Source organism: Jaculus jaculus, chromosome 5 (assembly GCF_020740685.1).
Source record: "Jaculus jaculus isolate mJacJac1 chromosome 5, mJacJac1.mat.Y.cur, whole genome shotgun sequence".
Classification (NCBI taxonomy): Eukaryota; Metazoa; Chordata; class Mammalia; order Rodentia; family Dipodidae; genus Jaculus; species Jaculus jaculus.
In genome coordinates this window covers 85,967,126-85,987,958 of record NC_059106.1, presented here as the reverse complement: position 1 = coordinate 85,987,958, position 20,833 = coordinate 85,967,126, and the positions used below count along the sequence as shown (strand labels likewise).

The window sequence follows — 20,833 nt, the reverse complement described above, 5'->3', positions numbered from 1 at the left end:
GTTCAAGTGTCATCTTGCACAGGATTTGGGAAGAAAGGGAGAGGTAATTATGTTTAAATGAAGTCTGGAGGTCTAACCACATGATGGGATTAGTGTCCTTATGAGAGGAAGAAAGACCAGCACTTGGGCCCTCCCAGCCAGATGAGATGACAAGGAAGGCAAGTGGAGGCCCTCTAGGATGGGGCTCTACAGGCATCCTGACCTGGGACACCCCAGCCTCCAGAACTATGCAAAACAAGTAACTGGTGTGTTGTTTTTAATTTTTATTTGTTTATGAGAAGGAGAGAGAGGGAAGGAGAAAGAGAACACATGGGTACGCCAGGGCCTCCTGCCACTGTCAATGAACTCCAGATACATGCACACTTTGTGCATCCGGCTTTATGTAGGTACTGGGGAATTGAACCCAGGTCCAGCAGGCTTTGCAAGCCAGTGCCTTTAAGTGTTGAGCCATCTCCTCTGCCTCCAAGTAGCTGTTGCTTACACCATGTGGGCCATGGCATTCTGTCCTAGGATCCTGGAAAGATCTGCAGATAGGAACCAGAAATTGTGCTGGTCTATATTTGCAAATATTCTCAAATAAAAATTAGCACACTGTCCTGGAGAAATCCCACAGTCATTCATATGCACCACTCCTCCCATTCATTCCCCACGGTTACACACATGGTTACTTAGCCAGTGCTTGCTATGCTGTCTTACACACCCACTTTACTCTCCCAACAGCACTCACTCCATCTTTTCAAGGAGAAGAATGAACCCTGAGGAGGTGCTCAGGGTTGCATGCACAAGTGCAAGTGATGCAATCAGGATTTGAACTTGGGTCTTCAGATCCACTTTGTTAAGATCTAACAACCCTGCCATGCCTATGAGGCCCAAGCCTCCATTTCCCAGGGCCACCTGCTTTGCTTAGCCCAGTGACTCAGAACTCAGTTACTGTAATGGGGTACAGCTGACTCCCAGAGAGGTCAAGGTCTTCCCAGCATACATATTCACAGGCATTGGCTTTTGAGTTTTGTTCAAAATAATGGCCACAATAAGAGAAGGACCATAAGCTGACTTTCCTCTTCTGCCCAGTTAAATGGCAGGCTCAGGCAGCTTGACACCTTTCCCTGGCAATGATACCCAAGTTATCCTGACAAAGTAGCATCTCTGGTTTATGCAGCGACAGCTTTTCAACTCATCTGGAGATCTTGAGATCACTGAATAGTTCATGTGCACTGTCTCTGCTTGTAGCCTGGCTCCTTCAAGCAGGGGCTCTCGGGGCTGTTCTGAGAGGTGCCAGGGTATGTTCTAGCTCCTCAAGCTCTGCTTTGCCTGAGATGGCCATGTCTAGCTCTCTTGAGCCCCACTCCAGTCCCCATCCAAAGCTGTCCTGAGGGTACCTGGGAGTTTCCCTTTACCTCAGGCTGCAGCAGAGCTTAGAGCAGCCTTGCAGACATGCCCCCTCTTTCAGCCCTGGACCAGCGCTGTGGTCAGCTCCTGCTGAAGACTGATGAGGCCCTCCCGACAAGCAAGCATAATATTTTCTTTCCCCAGCCTGATTCAGATGGGCTCTTTGCTGTTAATAAAGTGGCAGCTGGCTATCTGGGAGTGTCTGAATGTGGCTTTCTCTGGCAGGGAGGGAGCCATCCATCTCTGTCCGCACCCCTTCAGATGACAAGACACTGCTGGCCTGCTCCTTTTTGGAATGTGCTTCAGATGGCAGAAAGTAGGGCAGAAGCATTTGCAAAACACCAGGTTCGCCTTCAGTCTGTGCAGGGCAGGGAGGAGTATGCTGAGCTTGCTGCCCTTGGCAAGCTAGCCCGCCAGGAGAGCAGCCATTGGTACCGGCAGAGCTATTTATTTAAGCCCCATGTACAACAGTGACATCTTATTTACACGGGCAGGAGGGAGGACGGCTGAAGCAGGCTGGTCTTTCCTCCGTGAAAAGTGCTCAGACCAGCAAGAGCAACAGGATGTGCAGGGACTCCTGCTTGGCTTCATGGCATGTGGGCTGGAAATGGAGCCACAGGGCCAGGGAAGGGTTTGAAATAACATTTCAGGATGGAGTCTCCCCTACCCCCACCTGGAAATAGGTGTCAGGATGGAAAAACAGGGCACCTCTCCTGGCCACTCGTCACCAACCAGGGTTGTTTGAAAAGAAAACAAAAAAATTCTTCCTTAAAAGAACATGTGTTTTCGAAAGTACTATGAATTCTCCTCTTGACTTCCAAGTCCAGAAAGGTTGAGTCAAGGCCCCATTCACAGCCTGCAGCTTTGGAGGCCACCCTGGGGACTTGCAATAAGCTGTGGGGGTGGGGTGGGGAGGGTTACCACACCAGCCTTGAAGTTGCTGAGTTGTTCAACCAGATGCATTTGGTGAGCACTAAGCTCCTGGATGACAAAGGTTAAAGAGACTTAGGTCACCTAGGCCTGGGTTCAAATCCTGTTGTATCAGACTGTCAGGGGAAAGGTATTCAAATGTCCTATGCTTTTGTTTCCCAGCTCAGAATGGGGACAAGAGTCCTCATTGCTTGACAACAGGTTGCACTTTTTGCAGGAACTCCCAGAAGTTTCCCACTGCCCACACAACAGGCGGGACTCCTTAATTTTCCAGTCAATATCTTCTGGGATTTGATCTTAACCACTTCTTACACCCAGTGCCCCAGTATTCTTCTGCTGACATCAATGTGCCAGCAAGGCTGGCCTGCCCACAGTCCCTGAATTCAGGGCACACTATAGATGTCCCCAAATGCATGTCTATGCTATCTATCTCCCCAACGTGTACCACACGCCCCCCTCCCCATGCACAGCCCAGCACGATGCCCTGTCTTCAGGGACAGTAACTTACTTATGGAATGCACTTTACATGCCAGGTTGAGCATGTTAACACTCAGAACATTGCAAAGTTCAAGGCATTTCAGATTTCAGGTTTTCAGGATAAAATAAAGCCTAGACAAATTTCCAAAATTAAAAAAAAAACTCTTAAAATCTAAAAGCAGTATATTCTTTTAGATCAGCATTTTATAGGATTGGGAATGATGGGATAAAGAGAAAGAAGTGTCAGTAAAGAAATTTCAGAAGGGAAATGATATGATTATATTTGCCGTAGAAGAAACATTGATCCAAGCCACAGAGGAAGCTCAGGGGTCAGGCAGAAGGCTGTGGTTAGAGAGAATAGAAATCAGGGAGGAGCTTCACAAGTTCAATGCCTACCTAGGCTACAGAGTGAGTTCAAAGCAATCTAAGCAAAAGTAGTGAGGCCATGTCTCAAAATAAAAGGTAAAAAGAGGTTTGGGGATATATAACTTAGTTGTAGAGTGTGTGCAAAGACTTAGGTTTCATCCCCAGCACTGTCAAAAAATAAATAAATTCGGAGTTGGAGAGATGGCTTAGTGGTTAAGGTACTTACCTGCAAAGCCAAAGGACCCAGGTTCAATTCCCCAGAACCCATATAAGCCTGATGTACAAAATGACACATGCATCTGGAGTTCGTTTGCAGGGCTAGAGGCCTTGGTGTGCCCATTCTCTCTCTGTCTGCTTCTCTCTCTCTCTCTCTCTCTCTCTCTCTCTTTCTCTCTCTCTCTCTCTCTCAAATAAACAAATGAAATTTAAAAAAAATTCCAGGGATAGAGAGATGGTTCAGCAATTAAGGCACCTGTCTGCAAATCCTAATGACCAGGGTTTGATTCTCTAGTACTCATGTAAAGATGCACAAAGTGGTGCATTTGTCTAGAGTCCCTTTGCAGTAGCTGGAGGCCCTGGCACACTCATTATCTCCCAAGCTCTCTCTCTCTCTCTCTCTGTTTGAAAATAAATTTTTAAAAATTCTTAACCAAAAGAAAGGGATACAAAGCAATTATAGATATGGTAACCACTAGAGTGACTTTTTGGAAAAGTACTAAGTGACCTAAGACAGTGAGTCTGTGGATGTCTAGGGAAGCTACCCCAGGCTGACCACTAAGGTCCTGCCCACGTGAACCAGGACAGCAGAGACATCAGAAGGATGGAGGAGGTCCAGAGAGACCCTCATGGGAGGCCCTCGGAGAGAAGCAAACAGGGTTGGATGACAAAGTCGGGCCCCTGGAGATGGAACGTCGCAGCTCTTCCCTGCTCCCCACCCCCAGCCTCCTGCTCGCTGTGGAGGACAGCATGCTGTTGGGTGGGGTCATCCCATCCACAGAGCAAAGCCAGTCCCCATGGACCCGCAAGTCCTTATGCTAAAGTCACCAGCATAATAGCCCACTCCTGAGACTGAATTCCAGGCCCCAGGTGCTAAGGTGATGGCAGAGTTGCCAGTCTCCGGATGCCAATCCTGTGCTGGGGCCCTGGGAGTCTCTCCCACGAAGCCTGCCAGTCCTGGCCCCGCAAAGCAGAAAGGCTAACTCTGGGAAACTCTGGCTTTCAGTCTCGTGTCCATGTATCACACAGCATGGATTGTTTTTTTCGGTTTTTCAAGGTAGAGTCTCACTCTAGCCCATGCTGACCTGGAATTCACTATGTAGTCTCAGAGTGGCCTCGAACTCACTACGATCCTCCTACCTCTGCCTCCCGAGTGCTGGGATTAAAGGCATGTGCCACCACACCAAGCTTGGGCATGGATTTTTAACCTCATAGTCTTCACTTGTTCTTTTATTTCTCCAACATTCATTTATATATTAGCTCCTGAATATTCATTGTCTCCCTCATTCTGTTTATGCATTCCTCTCCTTACTCATTCATCATTAACTTACTGGCATATTAACTTTGTTGTTATGGAGTCATCACAAATGTCAGTAAAAGGAACAGACTATGCAGCTCCTTATGCAAGGGTAAGATCATGGCTAAATGTGAGGGCAGGAAGGCAGGCTCACATCTTACTCATGGGTGTCACATCAGTACCCATCCCAAGGCTGGCCTGAAGACTGCACTCTCCACATGGATTCTCACAGCCATCCACCCACTGCAAACTCGGTCATTTGTTCCCTACCTGCTAAGCCTCCGTCCATGTCAAAACCTGGACCTGACACTTTTCAGAGGATGAGGTATAGGGAAGATGATAAGTTGTGTCCACCTCTGTCATCCCTCATTCTATCTACCATCGCCTCAGCCACCCACTCATCTGCCCACTCTGAAAACTCCCACTGATGTCACTGAGGACCAAATCCTGAGCTGGCAAGTGCTTCATTCAAGATGATCAGGGAGAGGGGAGGTCAGCTGCAGCTGAGCCTCAAACAGTGTACAAGTTTAGGAATGGAAAGGAAGCAATACAGTCCAGACAGCAGAATGGTATGAATGAGGTATGGGGGTGAGGGGAGACAGTCCACAAACCTCACCTCAGAGCTGGGTAAGAAAATAGCCCCATCCAGTAGCTGGAAATAAGTGCTATTCATAGAACTATAGCAGTAAATCTCAGAGTGATAAAATGTCTGACCTAAAATTTTGCTGTGCTCCAAGGAAGACCTGACTGGGTCTCTCACGTCCAATTATGAGGAGGCTAGCAGGGCAGCAAAGCACCAAAGTGTCAGGTTGCTTTTTCCTGACACAGTATGATTTCCTGTTTCTGTTCCTTCCACGAGAAGAAAGAGACTTCAAAAGGCCATAAAGATTCTCCACCAGGCCACAGACAAGCTCACATGGCTGATGAAGCTTTGTGATGACAAATGAAAGTGAATAAAAATATGTGGATGAATGGTTCTTCCCCAAAACACAGTAGCTGGCAAAAACTGAAAGGAGGGTGTTTAGAAGTAAAGACCTGGGTGCCCAGTACCCACAGGTCCTCCCAGGCAGAGATAGAGGGTCTTTTCAGGACAGAAAAACAAAAGCCAAGCTTGGCTCCCAGGCTCACCTACCACACTGGGGAGCTGGTTAGTTCTGGGTGTTACATTATTCTAGCCAACAGGCTCAGAACAAGACAAGGACAGAAGAGCCTCTTGCCTCTGACTCTGCAGCTCCACATGTCTTCCAGGCCCTGGTTAATAAAAGCACTTTCACAATCAGAGTTTGGCTTTACCCCCAAGGAGCTGAGGGCATAGGCTAGGTGTGTGTGTGTAGGAGAGTGGTATATAATCCACACTTTACAGATGACAGTATTCAAGATATCTCTGCTAAATGTTCTGATGGGCCTGTTGCATCACACCCCCAAACTGATAAGAGCCTAGTGTCCCTTTTGGGTGAAGATGCTATTCCAGATGCAAATAGTAGCAAGTGGTCCTATAGGTGGGATGGTCTATTGCAAGCTGTTGTCCCTCCTATCTCCATGTGGGCCTATAGTTATGAGGTAAGGCTTCGATTTCAGAATGTGATCAATTTTTGTACTTAGCCAAGGTGAGGGCTCCTGACTGCAGCCCAGGGCTGTTGCCATTCTACCTACCATGATCTTGACCTTCAGAAGGCTCCCTCCACTTCTGCAGTTTCCCCATAGGTATTGGAGAATGTGAGACAGGTGGTTCAAAGGCTCCTTCCAGGCCCAGGATGTTTCTGAAACAGATCTGAGGTCAGACCAGGAAAGTGGAGAAAGATCAGGAAGTCCTGGGATCTGGGTGTGGGGCCAACCAGCCAAGGAGACGCAGGGCAGCCAAGGTACCTTTGCCCAACTTCCCAGACAAAGCCCTCTCCCCTCCTCTTCCTCTCTCCAGTGAGGGTCTCTTCCACTTCCACGTCTTGTTGACTTTTGAATTTATAGGGTGTGCCAGTTGCCAAGGCCTGGAGTGATTGCACCCAGACTGGGGATGCACCTTGAGAAAGCATTGTCCTCACCCGGGCCAAAGGCAGTCAGGAGGGGGTGGGAACACAAGCTGGCATCTCCCAATCCTGTGAATAAGTGACAGCTGAATTGTCCAAAAGAGGACAGAAACCAAAAATGAAAGGTGGGCTCTGTTCTGGAAGGGAATGGGGAGGAGCCATGGCCAGCTCCAAGGCTGTGTCCTGAAACACTGGATTCTTGGCCAAGCCTGGCTTTGCTAGGTGTTTGGGGACTCAGGCGGGTGAGGAGCTTTATGATATTTGCTTGGTTTATTGGATCTGGGGAAGAGGATATGAGGGCCCAAGTAGTTCTCTGGAGATAGAACCCTGTAAGGGGGAAAAAAAAGCAAGATTTATGGTTTCCGGAAACCCTCAAGGTTACTGGGCTGGGCAGTCAGTTCTCCTTGCCTCAGGGTGGTAAAGGAAGGGGGGCTCTGGAGATAAGAGAACCTGAGAGTCCATTTCTGCAAACCATCTATTTCCATCTCCCCCCACACTTCTCTGTGGCCACTCCATGGGGTGGATGGTGCTGGGATCTTTCTTCACTTTAGTGATGGGCAACTGAGGCTGGCAGATCTGGCCCCAGGTTTACAGAATCTATGCCAAACTCAGTTTCCCACCTCTAGAAAGTTGTCCCTAGAGTGCCCCATAAGGCCCACTGGGGAAATAACTGAGTCACTCTAGCATAAAGTCTTACTAGCTGGTGGCCTACAGTCTGTGCCACCCCAGACAGGCTTGAAATAATCGCCACCCACCACTGCACACTGAGATGGCTCAGACAGCCCCCTGCACCCACACGTGACCACAGCAAGGGTGCTTGACCTCCGGAAAATGCCCACTCCAGCACTCCTGCGGACACTGGCCCTGGCCAAGTGGCTCTGGAAACAAATGTTTCGCTGACAACCCTACTTCACAGGCACAAGAGGCTGGTTCCTGACATGGCCTTCCAGTCTTCCATGGCCCCTGTTAGCAGGATAGACTGCATTTCTGGGCTTAATTAGGAGACAGGCCATAAATATTCATACAGCGAAATGAACCCAGCTCACAAGCGCAGCTGCTTTCCGCTTGGGGGAAATTAACATTGTTTTCCAGTGGAGAGCAGTGAGGCTGCGCAGTGGAGAGAGGCATCTTTTCAACAGCTTCTCCAGAGCAGAAAGGGACAACCACACTCGGGGGGCCTGTACCCTGGGGAGCTGCCCTGGCCACTGCAGACCCCTCTGCTTCTCCAGTGGGCCTGAACTGGGCTTCTCAGGGGCTCAACCCGAAGAGAGTGCTTAGTAGAAATCATCTGAGCTATCCAGAGATTCTTGGGGTCAGCAAACTGCAACAAAAGGGCCAAACCTCCCTGCCACCTGCTTTTGTCAAGAAAGCTTTATTGGCATCTGGCCACATTCATGTGACTTAATATCAGCTACAGTTGCTTCATGGCAAAGGAGCCCCTTTACCCTGCAAAGTCTAACATACTGGCCACCCAGCCCTTTACAGAAAGTTTGTTGGCCCCTGGAATGATCTAGTACCGCATCATTCTGGACACTTGCTAGTATCATATAAGTCCCACAATCTTGACCTCTCTGGGGTTTTAGGAGTAGAAAGTAGAAACGGTCTTTAATTTTATGGACTTAGAAAGTTGAGTGCCTAGATGCTCAAACCCAAATCTAACCTCAGCCGGGCTACGTGCTGTCTGCCTCTGTTTCTTCATCTACAACCCGAGCACAATAGTAGCTTTCATCATATGGCTCTTCTTTGCAGAAGCAATGGAAAGGTCTATTGAATAGTGGACTCAATCTTCCATCATTTCAGAATGCTCGGGGTGTAGGATCTTTTACCTTATAAAATCTACCTTATCAGAATTTAGAATCCCCACTGTGACCAGGACTCCCCCACCAAATGAAGTGGGGATTATTTTTGAAGAAAATAGGACCTTAGCAAGGCTAGGAGTCTCCTACAAAGTCACTGGAGAATACTACAAAGCCAGAACCAAAACCTGGAGTGCCTGACTGCAAAGCTTCTCGCCAGGCAGCCCCTCCTCCCTTCTGCCCCCGCCCCACTTCTATAGCTGCCACTGGTCCTCAGCTCTCTGAACACCGCATGGCAGGGGGTTCACTGCCTCGGGAGACAGCCATTGCTAGTGTTCACATAGGGATCTTGCTTTACACCCACCACCTTGATCATAATTTGGACCGTCTCTTTCTAGCTCCAAAAAGTCCAGTAGGACAGCACAGACCTTTTGGGGCCATTTCCCAACTTGTTGGAAGCAAGCAAGTTTGGGCCTCAAGCATTTTCAGTAAATGAGACTTGGGTGAAAACTGAACTGCTCCAGGAAGCCCTCTGTGATGTCTAAGGCACGCAGCATTCCTGATTAAACTTCCATTCCCTGAGACAGGCTTGTTAGAGAATCCCAGGACATGCTATCTGTGGACTCCTGCTGGCTTACAATGTGTCTTTTGATCGGGTCTCCTCTAAGAGCTGTGGAGGCTTGGCAAGTGCCATGGCCCTGTGTTCATCCTGTCCCCCTTTTTCTTTCAAGGTAGGGTCTCACACTAGCCCAGGCTGACCTAGACTTCACTATGTACTCTGAGGGTGGCCTCAGACTTACAGCAATCCTCTTACCTCTGCTCCCAAGTGCTAGGATTCAAGGCATGTACCAACACACCAGGCTCTGGGGCCATTCTGGACCCATTAAGTCAAGGAGGTACTGCCCCTCCTGCTTAGAAGATGGTGGGCCTGGGACTGAGGGGGAAGAGGAAATCCCATGGAGAGCACTTGGCAGGCCAGCCGCAAGCAGAGTCCTTTGCCCTGGTTTGCCTTGTACAGGGACGTAGGAGGGAGCTGTGGCTGCTACAGGTACACTGGTTCCAGGTGACATAGAAAAGGAGAAGCACCCCTCACACACACTAAGAGCTTTCTTATGCACACTGCCTTCATCAAGCCTTACGGCAGGTAATTTGATTCCTAAGTGGGGTGGATGTCCCACAGGGAATCCAGCTGGACCCAGGCCTGGCAGGCAGTGACTCAGGCTCCTAGCCACCCCCATCAGCCTGCAAGGCCAGTGCATATCCTTTCAGGGAGTGGAAAAGGAAACACTGGGCCCTTTTACACGGCATCCATGTGTGTGTGTGTGTGTGTGTGTGTGGGTGGGTGTGTGTGTGTGTGTTATCCAGCCCCTGAGGATGGCTGACCCGCCACGGATGGAAGGAACAGTTTATTTTTCCTGTGGGTCATTCTGGAGCCTTTCAAAGGTGTGAAGTTCCTTGGTCTGCAAATGCTGACTCGACGGGCCTTGCAGAGCCAGGCCTGCCTAGGACCTGGCCTCTTCATGTGCCGCAGGAATTCCCTCGGGTCCATCTGGCCTCTCCTGTTCTGAAAGGCTGCAGAATGACAGTCCAGAAACTTGATTCAATGTTTATTCAGCAAACACTGGGAAGGCTCTCCTGCATCTCCTCTCTACCCAGACCCTCCGCTACGTCAGCAGGGAGGAAACGGCCCTCTCCCGTGTTCATCACACTGGGCATGCTCTCCTCAGGAGACTGGCCACAAAAAGGATCATCCAGTCTGGTCCTGGAAGCAAGAGAAAATGTGGTGAGACAAAAGAAAGAACTACCGCCAAGGAGGGTCACCTGAGAGAAGAGGGACCTCACAAGTGCTGTGGCTTCTTGGTAAGAGCCCTGAACACCCCCATCTCCTGTGACAAGGGAAGAAGGAGGTCCCCAAGTCCCTCCTCACATGTTCTAACAGGTGGTAAACCTGCAAAATGGAGCACCAGGCTAGACCAAAGCACCATTCTCAAGGCTTCCATCTTCAAGCCTATTGTATGGTCAGCTGCTTGGGAGACAGACAACTGTGCCTATGAACAGACTGGTTGTTTCCTTTTATAAGATTGGAGGAAGCTCCATGGGTTTGTTTTCTTTTGCTTTTTAGAGACCAAGTTTCTTTGTATCCCAGGCTGGCCCAGAGCTCACTATGTAGGCCAGGTTGACCTCTAAGTTGTGGCAATCCTGCCCCCGCTTCCTGAGGGCTGGGATTACAAACTTGAGCCACCTTGCCCAGCTATATGGTTATTTTTTTTTCCTTGCTTCATATTTTTTAATTAGTTTAGTACTCAGTGAATACAGTCAAGTTGGTACCATTGTTAGCCTCTTCCCTCTCCTCACCCCTCCTCCGGGCCCCTCCTTGTAGGGGTAGATGGGTCATGCATTGTGGGATTAGCCCTCAGTTATGGGTAGGAGGAAATGTCTCTTTTGGTTATTTTTAAAAAACATTGAACTGATATTATTGTTTGTTACCATCCCTACTCCCTTTTTGTAACTTACCAGATTGTTTTGTCAGGCTGACATGTTGTTGGTTAGGGGGTTGTAAATCTGGCTCTTTGTCTACAGAGATCAGATATGGAACTGAGGTTGGTGGGTCAGAGCTGTCCTGACTGGGTATTTTAGCTGAATGGACCTTTCTGGGCTCTATCATCACACCATCCCCAAACCCCAACCTCACCATGAATCTGACCACTTCTAGAAGATCCAGTGCAAAATGTTTCAGGTGCAACTTTCTTCTGATAATCATGAAAGGACACATGGCACTGTCATAGGCTTAAAGCCAAGTTTCAGATGAAAGCCTCTGTCAACCACCATTCAATACCTACCTGCCACCCAGCCTTGCCCAGCAGCCCCAGCTGCTGAGCCAGGACCTGCCATCCTGACCGTGGTCTGCTGGCAACTGGCATGCCCCCAACCCTGCCGCCTATGTGTCTCTTTGACTCACTTCCTTCCACTTCTAAGTCTGTCCACTTGGAGCAGGGCTGTAACAAGAAGGTCCTCGTTCCTCCTTTCACCCTGCATACCCCTCCTTGGCCTTTCAGGCTCATAGTGAAAGGGATTTGTCCACAAGTGGGACATTTGCCTTTGTCCCTTTGTAAGGGCTCTCTCCTCCCCTCCTCTCTACAGCTTCCAACTCCATCATCAACTCGGGCGTCCCCGTCGGCAGCAGGGTTGGGCAGTAGAGGAAGCACAGAATCCCTAATGCTGTGTTTAGAAGCAGAAGATGACTTGGAGATTTTTCCTGCTTCCATCCTTTCCTTGTCTTACAGATGGGGAAACTGAGTCTGACAATGTGGTCTCTCAACCTGGGTTTGTCATACCATTCATTCATTTCTGCTCCCCATCTCCTTTCTTGTGTTTTCAGAATTGAGCAGGTGTTTGTCATTTGTTGTTAGCACAGTCTACCCCACTATTGAAAGTGTGTACAATGGCTGCAGCCAATAGTCTCGGAGTTTGAGGTCGTGGTTTTGTTGTTTAGCATTGAAAAATCAAAAGCTAAAGCCATAAAAATGGCAATTCTTGGTTGAACTGCCTCTAAAATAAATAGAAGCACTGGCCTGACTAATTTCAAATTCAACTCATAAAAGGAAACAAAGCCAAATTGTTCTTTTCCTGTTTCTAATATTTTTGTTCCCACATAGAGATTACTTAATCTAACTTACTATTTGTGGGTGGGCCTACTGGGAACCAGAGAGGAGTTGTGACTTGCCTAGAGGCACACAGCAGGCATGCAAGGCTGCGCTAGTCACCTGAAACCTGGTCACTTCACTCAGGCATTTACAGTTTTGGAAAATTCTCGGCTCCATCAAAATGATATTTGTAGAAGCAGCAGGGTGCTGTAATCAGTTTGCTATGGGGATCTGAAGTTCTAAACTAAATGGATTATTAAGAAAAAAGACTTGAAATTGGTAAAAGGGCTTGCTTTAATGTTTTATCTGTGGGGAAAATGCCTGATGTCTTATAGTTTCTAATCCATGCTGCTCACACCCTTAGAAGTCTTAGACATACTTTAGGTGGACCTGTCGCTGGGCCACTGCTGCAAATTGAGCCTGAAAAAGGCCACAGCCACTGTCTTAGTGCTCGAACAAATGGCAAGGAGCATCCCTATTTCAGCTGTTTATCTTTGGCTAGTTCTTTTATAGCATGTTGGGATAGATTTCACTAGGAAGCCAATGTTTTCTAATGTATCAGGGTGCCTCTGAAGCTGTCTTTGTTTTGTTTTTCTTTATTCCTCAATGATGTAATAGAATCCCGAGTGTTGCTCTCCTGTTGATATTTGACCATCCTCTTCCCCTGTGTTGTCCCCTGTGGGGATTTATGGCTGGGTGAGGAGCCACCACATCTCAATCAGTGCCCGTGAGGACATGGCTAACATTATTAACTCATCACCCAACCATCCTCAACAACCCATCTTTAATCACCCCCAAACAAACCTGCTAGCCATCAGAGGCTGTTCATTCTCACCAAATTATCTAATCCACATTCTGTCTGATTTGTATAAACCCCAGCCCATGAGGGTCATAAAAGAAATAAGCATGAAATGGTTTACAATTTGGAGTCTCATCTCTCACCTAGACAGGCCAGGCTGCTCCCACAGCCACCACTGTGGCTCCTGCTTCCTCCCAAGAAAGGAAGGATATCATGACTTTCTATGAAGACCCATTCGCTGCTGTTTCTGGGACCCAGGCCACACACACTTCTGCCTAGTCCCTTCTGCAAACCCTCCCATCTCCCAAAGGAGCGAAAGCTTCACTCCTCTAGTATGTTACTCATTGAAGTCGTGTTCTGCAAGGCAGAGGCATGGTGAATTAAGACATTGGATGATTGTAAAAAGAATGTAAGCCGTACTGAAAAACAGGAAGCAGGGCAGAGAAAAGAGGCAGAAAAGGAGGACGAGAGTCCTAAGGGCATAATAACGATAAAATTAGACTGTGTCAGCTAGGGTGTGTGTGTGTGTGTGTGAGAGAGAGAGAGAGAGAGAGAGAGAGAGAGAGAAAAGGAGGGAGGGAGAGAGAATGTGAGCAGGAATAGGACTGGGCCAAGGTGCAGTCAGAAGACCTGCAAATCCCTTTTTGCCTCTAAAATTCCTCAAGGACTAAAATCCTGTCACTCCAAAATCCTATAATTCATACATCTTATGCTTTTATAACAAAACAGATGTCCTGATGATAAGGTTCTGTGATTCTAAGTGCTTGTAAGCCAATGAGTCTATAATTAGAAACTACTATGACTCTCGTCCTAGAGACTTCATGGCTCTCCCATTCTGCCATTCCACAATGCTAATATTCTGTGATTCTAAGACTCTCTTATTCAATGTTTCTTAGTTTAATATTCTAACACTGCATCATTATCAAGTTCTTTGACTGTAAAAGGTCATAATTCTGTACTTCTATAAATTTATTCTCTGTATTTCTAATGCTCTACATAAATCTGGATTCTGATTCTATAATCCTAAAATTATTGAACTCTAATATTTTATGCTACTAAGATTTAAATTATGTGATTCTATAAATTAATATTTCAAGAATTATAGCAGCATGGTCCTAACATTCTATGTTTCTCAGATGCTGCAATGCAATTTTTATCCCACAGCTTATATTTTCACAACTCTATTAATGCTTAGATTCTTAGTTCTGCCAGTTAAATGTTATGGGTTATAGTTCCAACATTTCTCATTTCTTAGGATTTTATTTTGCAAAACACAAAGATTGGGAATTAAGTTGCAGCGACAGAGTGGAGGGATTCCCACAGGATACCCAGCTCAGACTGTGCAATGTCCCCAGGCCAAGATCTGTGCAGCAACAAAGACCCAAAGGGGACTAGTTCACCCGGTTAGGACTCTGGGAGATGCTAAAGAAAAAGGCTTGGGGAGGAGGGGCCAAGCTCAGAGTCAGGGGAGGGGTATGCCTCAGGACCCAGCCCCTCCTCCACAGCCAGGTTTCTAAACATCTGCCGGCCCCTGTATCCCGATTTCTGTCCTTTAAAAGTACCCCTCTCCCTTTCTTGTTTTCCATCAAGGGCTCCCATGACAATTGTTTCAAGCAGCTAATGAGTTTCAGATGGGCTTCAGGGGCCTGGCACCAAGAGACATTGGGGAGGAAGGTTCTGAGCGGGGTTTTGTTGGAGCAGAGGAGAGTCAAAAAGAAGAGTCTTTAGTAACAGATACATTACAGGGCCACACACACCTTCTCCAGGCTAGGATGGACAGAAGCTAGGGTGGAACCTGGAGACTCATGGTCCCTGCTTGTTCCCCAAGCTTGCTTATGTGCTTGTTTTCTCTTCCCCTCCCTGTACACACCTACAGATCAGTATCCTCTCTGTGTGCCATTTCAACTCAGACCAAAAAGACCAAGAAGTATTCTAGGAAAATCAAGACTTTCTTGAGGCCAAGCTGTCGTTACTCACCTGCTAATAGTGCATCTCTGCAAAAGCCAGAAATCATCTTTGCTGCAAGTACATCTTCAATGACACCAGTACCTCCCAGATGCACAGAAGTCATGTCCAGAGACTGGCTAGCTGCTGGGCCTAAGGTCAGTGGTGGAGTCCCAGGATGGGGCCTTCGTGGGGGTGGCTCAGCCATCCTGTGGCATCCTCCTGCTGGCTGGGAGTCCTTGTTCAGTCCCCACAGATGGCCCAGGGCCCTGGGCATGCTGACGGGACTCTTGCTCCTGCACCGAAGGGGGGCACAAGGAGGCAGGGGCATCTCAGACTTCATTTCCTTGGCCCTCAGAGAGCCCTGGCTGGGATTACACAGTGGGTTCTGCGGTGTTCTCACTCCTTGGCTGCCCGGCAACTTCCGCTGCTTTCAAGGTCTAATTTAGGGATCCATGGAAATGAGCAGAACATTGAGAGGAACACACCAGTGCCTTTCGGAGCACTCCCATTCTGCAGCCCACCGAGGCTGCTGCGAGCAGGAGCGCAGGGGGAAACGCTGCAACAGGATGTGTATGGTTTAAGGTTCAGAGAGTCTCTCCTGGCAAGAGAGACCAAACCTTATAATTAAGTAACTCTATTTCCTTTCAGATATCAACAACAACAACCGCGTTCTCCTTGTTGCCTAAACAGGACAAATCCCTGGTTAGTCAGTTCCTGGTGGTCTGCACTCACACATGTGCAGAGGGAGAAAAAAATGTGCCTGGAAGCTGGCCTCCCCTGCTCCCCTGCCTCCCCTGCCTCCCCTGCCTCCCCTGCCTCCCCTGCCTCCCCTGCCTCCCAGCAGCCACCGCCCCCTCCCCATTCACAATTAGAGGTAATCTTTTGTTGCCTGGAAAGTGTAAAAATCACCAGCTTTTCTTTTTGCATGCATAATATCCATTTCCCCTCCAAGTGCGTTATTTGGTTTGGGAATTACATCTATTTACAAGAGTAGATGTTGCACAAAGGTTGTGTTTATGTGGAAAATTATATCGGTGACACGGGCTGATTGGCATGTGGCGGCTGGGAGAGCAGGCCGAAGAGGCCTCCTCATCAGCTTGGAATAACAAAATGATTGTATTTTCAGCAAAGCTAATTGATCACACACCTCGCTGGGCTATCTGTTTACTCAAAGGCCATCCAGGCCCTGGGAAGTGGAAAAGAGAGAGCCATAGGCGATGGTCACCTCCAGGCTGCTCCAGCCAGGACTCTGGGGGCGGGGAGGGGGTGCAGCCGAGATGAGGGGATGGGAAAGGCCATCAGGCCCTGCAGTGGTGCACAGATAGTCAGACTCTGTCCTCCATGGGAAACCATGCCCAGAGTCTATGTGAGCACACAGCCGTATGGAAGAACTGCCTAAAAGAGGATCAGGAGCCATTGCAGAGAGGATGTGCTCATCTCTTCCTTTGGAGAAGCCAGATGATGCTGAGTGGCTGTGCTGTGTGTGAGGGCAGCAAAATCTCTGGAAACCTGACCCTGTGTGTCTGTCTCAACTCTGCTTGGGCTCTTTGTGGTGGCCCTGGGGAGACGCACATGGCAGGGTCAGGGATCAGCTGTGGTAGGCTGAGGATGCTAATAGAGCACGTCCAGCTTCCAAAAGTGAACACAACCCAAACAAGCACCCAGACACCTGCCAGGTGCCCTGGGGAACAGAGCCCTGGAGAAGAAGTGACCATCCTCAGGTTGAAGACACCACAGACCAACCACTATGTGCTCAGTCTCCAGGAAGATATGGCTACTTCCCCCAAACTGACCCACCCTGCACAGCTTCCTGGGCCTAACAGCTTAGCCCATCTAAGATAGTATTTTCTCCTAAAAATCTCTTTCCTCCCTATAGTTAAAAAACTCCGGGCTGGAGAGATGGCTTAGCGGTTAAGCGCTTGCCTGTGAAGCCTAAGGACCCCGGTTCGAGGCTCGGTTCCCCAGGTCCCACGTTAGCCAGATGCACAAGGGGGCACACGCGTCTGGAGTTCGTTTGCAGAGGCTGGAAGCCCTGGCGCGCCCATTCTCTCTCTCTCTTTGTCACTCTCAAATAAATAAATAAAAATGTATTTAAAAAAAACTTTTTAAAAAAAGTACTTGAAGTGTGGGTGGCTGAGGCATGGAGAGATTCTGCTTCTCTTTTTCAGATGGGAGCAGGACCTGAAGAGATAAATGAGCCAGCGCACTTTACCCAGCCCCAGCTGAAACCACAGAGGAGTTGGGGAAATGAGCAAGAGTGCTTCTTTCTTGGTGAACCTGATATCAGCAAAAGGGCGAAGGAGATAGACACTGAGGACACTCAATCAAAACAGAGATCCAGAGGCTCCTAAGAGGCCATCACTGAAGTAGTCTCAAAATGCAATCGACATGGCTCAGGGAAGTCTGCAGAAGAGGGGACAGAAAGATTATTAGAGTCACAAGTTAGGACATTATGCACAAAGACCCTGCCTCTCCCGAATAACTGACTGCTGCTCCTACAATGCATGACCCACAATCCCCATGGGGTTGACCTGCATCCCCAATGAGGAGGGCCTCTTCGGAAAAGGGTCAGGGATGAGGGAAAGGATGGTACCAACTTGTGTTGTTTACATACTAAGTATGCCCATATCTAATAAAAAATTTTAAAAAATAAATTTTATCAAGTAGAGGAATTGTTAAATGCAGAAATCTTGGAATTATAAGAATGAACTACATTCTACCTGTTTTTTGTTTTTTTTTTTACTCATTAGAAAAGGATTCAATAATAAAAAGTTTGCAAATTGATTTTAAAAAAAGAAAGTACTTGAGTAAAAAATGACCCATTATTCTAAAAGCATCTGGTTGGGAATTAAGCAAAATTGATTTATTGACCATTTGCAACCATGAAGGGTTTTTTGACAACCTCTGGGCATGAATACTTTCAACTCCTGCCCCACTTCCCACCAGAGTCACACAATCAGTTACTCTTTACAAAAGTTAGGCACAAGTAGAGGCCCCTGGTTTGATAGGTTTTGACTAGGATTGAACTCTTTTCATCACTGATAAAGATTAGATTTAGTTAATATTTCCTAAAGCAAAGATTAGGAAACACTGGAGGATAAGCAATGAGTATCTTTATTAATTTCCTGGAGAATATCTGAGAGCATCAAAGATCATCAAAACTAATAGCCTTATTTTAAAAATGGGGAAACTGAGGCCTAGACTATCAGCTGGTCCCGCTGGTCACATCTGGGTCAATTTGGACATGGTTTGGGATCCTTGGGTCAGGTGACACTGAAGGATTTCAGGTTCTTCCACAAACGCAGTCATGAGGCTTTCCTCCTTTCGGGTCTGGTGACATTGGGAATGTTTTCTGTGCTGTTGCAGCTACCTCCTGCACCACTGCACGTGTGTGCGTGCGTGCGTGTGTGTGTGTGTGTGTGTGTGTGTGTGTGTGTGTGTGTGTGTCTATCAAAGCATTTCAAAATCTCTGGCCCTTCAGAAAGACAAGCTGTTTATTAATGTGGCGCTCTCTGAATTGTTTTTTAATTGGAAACATTTTGCAATGAAAGAACATTAATAAAACCTGAATCCAAATCAAACTTCTCTGTGTATGTTATTTTTACTCTGCAGTCAAAAGCTTTTATTAGATTTAAAACTTTCACTGTGCTTTTTATCTCTGACTGTAGAATGTTCTACAATAAAAGAAGAAGAAGAAGGCCAGTGACTCCAAAGTCTGGCAAAATAATATACTTTCTTGGATGTCTCTGTGTGTTGCCAATTAGCTTTGCCGTGAGCACAGGCCCCATCCATCACCCGCCTCTGGGTGGCTGTAACGGAGTCCTAATTTGTTTCATATGCCTAGAGCTCAGGAGGTTCACCGTGCCTACAACCTGCTGAGGAGCCGCCTGGCCAGGGAGGAGATGAATGACAAGAAAAACCTAAGACCAGCCAGCAGGACCGCTTATCAGTATCTGTGGCTCTACTGCTGCGGTGGGAAAATCCCAGCCCTCCCGAGCCTGCCATTCCACAGGCTCCCCCACGCCCTCTCTCTCCTCCACCTCTTCTCCCCTTTCACGACCCAGAAAACCCAGGACTCACAGGCAGCGGGGAGGCCCTGAGCGGCGAATGGAAAACTTCGCCTCTTCCTCCAGCTTCCCAGGGCTGGCTGCTGGCCTCGCCCCTCTCTGCCTGTTCCCACCCCCTCCCACCTACTCCTTTTACAAGCCCGACTTTTAAACCTCCAGTTCCTAGGAATTTTATGAATGCTCAGCACAAGCCAAAATAAACTCGTAAAGAAAAAGTTTCTAAAGAAGGTCAGAGACCCGTACAGCAAGTGCTAAGCGGTAAACACAAAAGTTCTCTGGGTCGCTGGGAGCTGTGCTCTGAGCGGTGGAAGGTTGGGGTCAACGGAGGGAATGAGAGACAAGGGGACAGACAGTGAAGATTTCCTTTTCTCTCCTCCAAGGGAGAAGAGAAGGCTCCAAGTCCTAAACCCAGTCTTCAAAACTAGACATCTGCCATTTCATTGTATTGATGGACTAACCAGAGAAGTAGAAAGATTTCTCAAAAATCACACAGCAAGCTGGCCTGTCCAGCATTGGAGGCCCTTCGGTCTGTGGGGCTGCATGGTGAGGAAACAAACCTTGGAGTCGTTGAGCTGCTCTGTTCAACAGAGCTTTCCACAGTGACAGAACTGTACTAAATCCATGCGGCCCGACTCCAGCACTCACCACACACGGCTGCTAAACCACTTTTAACATTCAGTCTCTTGAGCCACCGTGCAAGGGCAGCACCCCGGCTCGCACAGTGATCCCGCATTCCCACCGCTGCGCAAGGTACAGCATTCTGAGTGCTTGAAGGCATGCCTGGGGATGGGGTGTGAGAGTGCCTTGCTCTGGCTTCCATGGCTCTAGGCACCTCCACTGTCACCAGATATGAAGGGCAGTTTGTCCTAACAGACAGCTCAGCCAAGTATAAGCCCATCGGAGTCCAGGCTGCCCCTCTTCCCTGCTCAGCCTGTGGAGTCCAGCTCAAGACGGAGTCTCCCCAAGACTCAGTCGGAGAATCTTGGAGTAGCAGAGGGCCTTGCAGGGAGCTTAGATAATGAACCACTACGAGGATGGAATCTTCCCCGCAGCCTCCTTGCCTATAAAACTGAGACCAAGTCTGGGTCAGAACTCCACGCTGTCACTCCCAGCAGGACCTGCGATGTGTCTAGGTTGGGTCTGGAGAAGTGTCAGGAACATGGGCAGGGCAGGGCAAGGCTGTGCTGAAGAGCTCAGGTGGGCAGGGCAGCTACAGGGGGATGTCCCAGGGAGCTTGGCTTTAGGAAGCTCACAGGGCTTAGCTGACTTAGGCTGCAATGGAATAGCAGTACTGACTTCCTGGTCCTTGTGCTTGCTCCAGAAGGAGCATCAGTGAGAGATGCCAGGGCTGGGAAGAAGGGACAGGCCTTTTGATAGAGGGAACAGCAGAGGCACAGAGATAGCATGAGAAGATCCCACAGGCCTAGGAACAGGGGTTGGGGGACGAGGTGCCTGATGACCAGACTGTGCCAGGAGATGGGGTTGGAACGTGAGGCCCGAATCTGAGCGGCCCTGGGTGTCCTTTGCCATCTGGCTAGTATTGCGCACTGGAGGAGTTTGAGCAAAGAATTCTGTAATCAGACTTTCAGTACTGGTTCTCTGGAAGCTAGTTTGGGGACAGGGCAGTTGAGAAGCTGGGCAATCTAGGGAGCTGGTGGGATGAGTGGGCAGAAGGTAGCAAGGCCATCACCCCATCACCAAGGGTACAGGGCAGGACCAGATCAGAGCAGTAGCTGCAGGCAGGATGGACAGGTCTTGGTGATTGAAGAGGGCATGTGGTAAGGCAAGAAGGAGCTAATAGCAGCTCTGATTGGCAGGCACTGTGTGCTTTCCAGAAGGAGTATAATAGTCATGATGAGATTAGCTGGCATAGATCGAGCA

The 20,833-nt window shown here is 48.4% G+C and overlaps 2 long non-coding RNA genes across 2 annotated transcripts; one reads left to right on the top strand and one right to left on the bottom strand.

The window, feature by feature from the left end:
* Positions 1–10,090: 10,090 nt before the first annotated feature.
* On the bottom strand, positions 10,091–15,434 carry LOC123460899. The gene is made up of 2 exons (XR_006637274.1): positions 14,916–15,434; positions 10,091–10,257 (listed from the first exon to the last, which is right to left on the bottom strand). It is a non-coding gene; the product is annotated as an uncharacterized LOC123460899 (long non-coding RNA).
* Positions 10,145–17,099, top strand: LOC123460898. Its single transcript, XR_006637273.1, has 3 exons — positions 10,145–10,355; positions 14,815–15,040; positions 17,054–17,099. It is a non-coding gene; the product is annotated as an uncharacterized LOC123460898 (long non-coding RNA).
* Positions 17,100–20,833: the final 3,734 nt, after the last annotated feature.